This window comes from Delphinapterus leucas, chromosome X (assembly GCF_059928025.1).
Source record: "Delphinapterus leucas isolate spDelLeu-1000000601 "Yukka" chromosome X, BTC_Dleu_Yukka2, whole genome shotgun sequence".
Taxonomy (NCBI): domain Eukaryota; kingdom Metazoa; phylum Chordata; class Mammalia; order Artiodactyla; family Monodontidae; genus Delphinapterus; species Delphinapterus leucas.
Genome location: NC_143150.1, coordinates 12,613,780 through 12,620,862, shown reverse-complemented (window position 1 = coordinate 12,620,862; position 7,083 = coordinate 12,613,780). Strand labels below are relative to the sequence as shown.

The 7,083-nt window shown below is 45.3% G+C and overlaps 1 pseudogene; it reads left to right on the top strand.

Annotated features, from left to right (window-relative positions):
- The first annotated feature begins 5,967 nt into the window (after positions 1-5,967).
- On the top strand, positions 5,968-6,594 carry LOC149744169 (U6 snRNA-associated Sm-like protein LSm3 pseudogene; annotated as a pseudogene).
- Positions 6,595-7,083: the final 489 nt, after the last annotated feature.

Sequence of the window (7,083 nt, the reverse complement as noted above, 5' to 3'; positions counted from 1 at the left end):
GCATTCAAACTGAAATCCCGCATCCTGGGGCAAGAGGCCTGAGTCCAGCGTGGTGGCCACTTTACTTCAGTGCAGGTAGAGAGCTTGGTATGGACATGAGAAGAATGATGTCCTGATGACATGCCAGGAATCGAATAGGTGTAAGTTCAGGGGTAGCTTATATAAGTGCACAGGATTGGAAGGTGAGGCTGACTAGAAATCACTGTCTCCTTCACTCCATTGTCCAAATGGGGGAAAGCAAAATATAAATAGGTACTTACCCAGTGATCAGAATTAGCTTTCTTTAATTCTTTAAATCTAAGTGGCAATCCCAGTATAATATATGTATGTATGTATATATGTGTATGTATAAACATATACATGTTATGATAAATATATATCCCCTGTATATGATATGTATCCCCTACATTTGAGATATATATATATATGGTTGGGCAAAGCTACCTCCACAGAATAACAACTGGGAATGCTATGTTGGATGACAGAATCAGGACCTGACAATGAAAGCTGGACTGAGTAGCTAAATTAAATAATATGAAATTGAAGGTGAGTCAACAGTGCAATGTGCATGCCTATGGACTTCCGGCCTGGTGAAACTTGCTCTCCTGAGTGGGGAAGTGAGTGCGTTCTGCATTGCTCTGCACGAGTCACACCCCACCCAGGGGGATCTAGCTGCTACCCTGGGCTGTTGGATGAAGAAATACATATTGCAAAATTTTCTGAGAAGAGTGCTAAGGAACACCTAGAGCAATCCAAATGAGAAAAAGTTGAGAGAAGAATGATTGGCCTGGAGGTGAACCGCCTTGGTGCACAGGCCTGCCCCAGAACACGTGGGGAATGGCCTCTGTAAGGCCCAACTAGGAGGAGGGGATGGAAGGTGTGGTACAGAACAGTAAGAGCTTTCCAAAGAGAGGACAGGCTGCCCCACATGGTAGCGAGCTGTTCGTCCCTGGAGGTACTCAAATTGGCCATCTACTTGGCTGGCATGCTGAAGAGAAGATTCAAGTGTCACATGGATGTGACCCTGAGATCCATGGCACATGACACGTGACACTCTTCAACATGTGGAAATAGTAGAGTGTCCGGTTTAGGGCATTCACATACAGCTTTATAGATACATAGATACGTTGATATATAGATGTGTATGCCAAACGAGAGATTCAGGAGAAAATGTGGAAAACTTGTGCAGTGTACATCTTCTACTCCAAAGGACACAGAGACATCCTGTGACATTCTCAGATCCAAAGAAGGTAGAGTGGTCCTGACTAAGGTCGACATGGTCATCATTTCTTTAGCAAGTGCAATCCCAGACGATGCCCTCTTGTGGGTGGCTTACCTCCTAGTCAGCTGTGCTCTTTCATAGTCTAGGCCCTTCCATCCTCTCCAAATGAACTGCAGTTGATGTGCTGACAAGCTTGAAGAAAGCGATCAAAAGTAGATTGAAACTCACTGTCGACAAGAATGTTCTTCTGCGTGGCTGAGTTGGGAGACATCTGAGAGTTTAGACATCAGGAATTGCTTAGGGCGAGCAAATTTCAGTCCCCTGGGTAATCATCTTTCAACCTCATTTGTCCCTGAGAAGTGTCCATCGAAGACTTGCTGTAGTTCTGTGTCTTGTCCTGCAAACCGGTACCCCCTCCAGACATGGTAGCGCTAGCTTGCTCACCAGTGGAAACATTCTTTGAATGGAAATAGTCATTTATGCTGGTGACATATGATCTTTAATTTCTGGAGATGACTTTTAAAATTTTTCTATTACTCTAGGACTTTTCCCATCTCTTCCATCCTTTTTCATTCCAAATGAATTATATTTTCAGTGGACATGTCTTTACAATAAAGACAGTGCTTTGTAAAAACGGTTAAATTGGGTTCTTTTAGACAAGGGTGATATGTAGCTTTGTTTCCGACTGCAGGAAAGTTGGGAAACAGTAGTTGATCTGTTGGGACTTAAGCTGGAGTTAGTCTTTTCAGTTTCTGTTTTTGGTTTATTTCTTTACTCTGCTGGTTTAAATCTATCTTAAAGGCACAAATAGCATGGGGTGTAACAACATCTGGAACATGGTAGAAAGTGGGCTGAAAAAGAAAACAAGTGATTCTTCATTCGGTAGCAGTACCATTTCATGAGTGGCCAACCACCACGGCTCTCAGACATGGTTAAACCCATGGGGAGCCTTAGAGAACATCGGGTCCTACCGCCTCACTTTACTGACAGCTTTGCAGCCTCCCTCAGTTGCCATTGTTCCCCACATCTGGGCAAGCTGATGAGAAAGCTTGGGCACCCCCCCCCCTTTAGCACCCAGGCAGGAGATTCAAACCACACAAGGCCCCGCCCACCTGTGGGAGACTTCACCTCTGCCCACCCCCCAATCACAATAAAAACGCTGGTGGGGGTCTTCTTTCCTTGCTTTCCCAAGCCATTTTGGACCATCTTGGGAACCCTGCCCTGCTCTCCCCAGAAAAACCCCGTTATGTAATTAATAAACCTTTTCACACCCTCTTGGTGTTTGTTTGGCAACATCAGTCTTGACATTGGAACCGAATTTGGGGTGGATGACCACAGCACAACTCTGAGGTATGTGTTGTTATAACGAGCATGTTACAGATGAGGAAACTGAAGGATAGGGGGGTCAAAGTAATGCACAGAGGTTGTGAAAAAGCTTACAAAATTACAGAAACCACTTCTGAAAATAAATACACTGCTACGATTTTCACTCAGACCTACCTAAGAATGTTCTATGGCTAGTGTGTGCCATTGAAATGTAAGCAAAGGTTCTACGACGAATCTTTGACTCCTAATTAAAGTTCCTACCCAAGGTCACACAGCTAGTAAGTGATGGAGCTGGGATTGAAACCCAGGCCCTGGGGCTCTGGAATCTACACTCTAAACATCTCAAACTAAGATCTGCCTGGTAGCAAAGCCTGTGCTCTTTCCACTGTAGCAGTAGAATTAAACCTGGGTTTCATGAAGCTGTAGAAAGGCTGTGTAGAATCATTGTCGTCATCATTATCATCATGCTATATACCAGACAGTGTGCTAAGTTTTTTATTGACTCTTTTTACAACTCTGTAAAGTCAGTACCATTATTATCCCCATTTTACAGATAAGGAAATTGGAGGCTCAGAAAGGTTAGGAAACATGCCCAAGGCCACACAGCTAGTCAGCAGAGTAGCTGGCTTGGGAAGCTCCATGGGTTGATATATTAGAGGTCATAGTCTAATGTTCATTTGAAATGTGGGCATTTTGGATCCTAGGTCTGTAATAATAAAGGTCAAGTTTTCCATGTATTGAATGGTTAGCCCTTTCCATGCATCATCCTAGTTAAACTTAATGCTATAACGTAAGTACTGCTTTTATCCCCATTTTATAAACGAGTCACTTGAGTCTCAGAGAGGTTAACAGAACGTGTTAGAGGAAACCAACTAATGTGTGGACCTGGGGAGGAGCTGAGCTTTGAAGTTTGTCTGATTAGAATGCCCAAGCGCTGGAAGACTTAACTTGCTGGGTTTGTAGTTTGAGCCTCAGGTCTCTGCCCACTGAAAGTACACAATCTCTAGCAAGGACCCAGCCATATCTTTAGGATTTTAAAACACAACCAGCTGCTCTGCCCTGGCCCTCCCCCCATCAGCACCTCTTGAGCTGTTGCAGCGTATTCCTGCTCAGCACCTCCTGTCAGATGCCTCGTTCTTGCTGATTTCGGGGACTGGACTGTCACTGGAGTTGCCCTGGCTGCTGTGGCTACTCAAGCAGCACATGCTGCAAGGCCCTCTTATCTCTGGGACCGCTCTTGCTGGTATGTTAAGGATTTATTCAGTAGGAAAGGAAGAAGGAAAGGAGAACGTTCTGTGGCCCATATGTATATTTCTCCTTGTGCATACCCTGGCTTTTCTAGGCCTGGAAATGGAAATCCACATACCCAGCAAGGAGAGTGCTGGGTGGACGCACAGAAAATGGAGAAGAATGCAACCACTGGGGGAGGCCCGGGTGTGGTCCTGAGGAACCCATAAACTCCCACCAAGTCAGCCCTACCACAAAAACTGAAAAGTGGATGCAATTCCTTCAGATTTCTTTACCCGAGATTACAATGTGAATCTAATTATCTTCCCATAGAGAAAGTTCATGTTCACACAAGCTGGAGATGGCCCTAGGACTTATGTGGACCCAAAGAGGGATGGAGAAACATTACCTGCAGTTATTATTAAACATCTTCAGAGAATCAGAGATTTCAGGGGTCAGCAAGGAGGCTGAAGCAGTGAAAGTACTTCGTAGGAGTAGAAAGAGCCCTTGAGTTGGAGTGAGCAGGTTTGGCTAAGCGAGTTAGTTGTTCCAGCTCTGTTTGACCTTGGACATGCCCTCCCCTTTCCCTTCTCGGGCCCTGCAAGTCCTTCCTCATTTGAACTTCAGTGATCTATGCCCTTTCTTTCCTTTTCTCTTTTCTTTAAGGTTACTTATAGCTCTAGCATTATTCGATTGCATTGAAGAAAATGACAGACCTTCATCAAGTACCTCATCGTATGTGCCTCAACAAGCCTCCACTGTGCAAGTTCCTCGAATAAAACTACATCCAAAAAGCTTGGGGAACACAAAGGCAGGAGGAGTCAGGACTGGTGTCTCAGAAGAGGTGCCTCTGAAGCTGGGCCGTGAAGGATGAGAGGCAGAAAACAAGAGCAGGCAGCGAGAAGAGCACACGCTCTTCTGAATCACCTGAAATTGTGAAAGGCTCAGAAAGAACCTGGCTCGTTTCCAGGAACCTGGGAGCCATGGGAAGTTTGGTATTGCTGTCGGGATGTGGGTGGTGGTGGGCAATGAGGCTATGGAGGGCCTTGAATGGCTGTTGCCAACAGAGGTTCTTTAGAAGTGGCGTTGCATAATCACATGGTTTCTGCAGGACTATCACTCAGGTCTCAGTATGGAGGAGGATCTGGAGCGGGGAGACTCTGGAGGCCTAGAGACCAATTAGGATGCTAGTGCACAAGTGACAGACAAAGGACAAGGGCCCTCTGGTGGATGGTGATGTACACCTCCTGATGTTCACGCCCTGTGTAATCCCCTCCCCTCGAGTGCAGGCTGGCCCTAGTGTCTCATTCCTGAGAACAGATACAGCGAAGGTGACGGGATGTTGCTTCCGACGTTAGGTTACAGAAAGACTGTGATTTCTGAAGCCAGCTGCCATATTGTGAACTGTCCTGTGGAGGGGCCCAGATGGCAAATCACTGATGTCTCTGGTCAAAAGCCAGCTAGGACCAGAGGCCCATTTGCAGCCACTTGAGTGAGCTGGGAAGCAGATCTTCTGAGGCATACCAACAAGAGCCGTAGCAGTGACTTTGGAAGCAGACCCTTCCCCACTGGAGCCTTGAGCCAACCATACTCCCAGCCACCGTCTTGACTGCAGCTTGTGAGAGACCCGGAGCCAGCTAAGCTGGGCCTGGATCCCTGGCGACACGAATGGTGAGTAATTAGTATCTGTTGTTTTATACTGCTAACATTTGGGGTCATTTCTTACACAGCAACGGATAAGTAACAACAAGAGCCAACCAAGGCAATGGGAGGGAAGAACAGATTGATTCTGGAAATGGTAGGAGGTTGGGTTAGAGCGTGAGGGGGAAAGAAATGTCTAGGCAGACGTGAGTGCTCTAACTGAGATGGAAAATAGAGTGGAAGGTGTTGGTTTGGGGAGCAAAATGATGAGTTAGTTTGGTCCAGCCAAAGTTTGAGTGACCGTGGGACACACCAGTAAATATAGTCAAGAGGCAGTTGGGTCCAAAGGTCTGAGCCTCAGGGAAACCATACAGACTGAACTTTTGGGAAGATCAATGGAGGGAGGCTCAGAACGTGCAGAAACCAAGGCCAGAACCCAGAGATGTTCAACAGTTAAGAGACTGTCCTTTATCATCAGACAAGTGTCAGTCTTGTGTGTGTGTGTGTGTGTGTGTGTGTGTGTGTGTGTGTGTGTTGTCTATGTATTGGATTGGCCAAAAAGTTCGTTCGGGTTTTTGTAAGATGTTATGGAAAAACCCGAATGAACGTTTTGGCCCACCCAATATATCTTCTCCCAAGCAGTTACATCCCATTCTAAAATACTTTTCCGGGTTTGAAACATGGCAGACCACGTGGACCAGCAACAAACTACCAACACCATAGTACAGCCCCTGGATCTTCGCAGCCTCAGCCTGGATGAGCGAATCTGTGACAACTGTAGAAATTGATGAAGAAACATATGAACAGATATACACATCAACAAAATGGAATATTCCGATGCTATTTGTCTGGGGAGATGGTGGTGTGCTAGTTGCCCTGCCATTGACAGTTGGCTGAAACAAAGAATTTATCCCGTGTGGAAAACAGGAGATTTTGTATGATTGCCTCTTTAAATGTAGAAGATATTCAAAAGACAAACTGGCATACATTTTTATATTAAGAAGTAGCCAAGAATTCTTCCACTCCTGAAATAAGTTGATTTGCAGATAACTCACAAATTCTTAAGCTAAATGGCATTTTTATTTTTCTCCAACCCTTTCAATAAATGTGACCACCAGGATGCAGAAAAATAAAATACTTTTCGTTTGCTTTGCAGCCATATTTGCATCCCAGTTTTACCTCACTAAAGACTCCAAAATTAGTGAATCTCTCCACCTTTCAGGTCTACCTGAGCCTCTCCAAATGGGACAAGTTCCAGTTGCAAGACTGCAAGCGAATCTGCTGTTGATTTCCACTGCTTGTAATTATTGGGAACATCTCTAGAGTTTATATGTTGTTTACACACTCAGCCTAATTTATTCTTTGCCAAGGAATCATATGAAGTAGCATAGCAGGAGAGCTTGTTACAGGAAGAAGTGTAGTACATGGCGAGTCTAGGAGATGTCAAGTTGACCCAGAGATCTTTTTCAGGGGTCGGCGGTGGTGAGAGTGTTTTTAGCTAACCTGCAGAATGTAAACAGAGCCTGCAGACAGACTGAAAGACAGCTCTATCAGCTCTGCTGGAGGTGTTGACACTACTATCCTACCCAGGGTGTGAGCACAGAAGCTTGTTACCGTTCCAATTTTGCTGAACTGCTTGGGGCTTTTGACATTACAGATATCCTGTT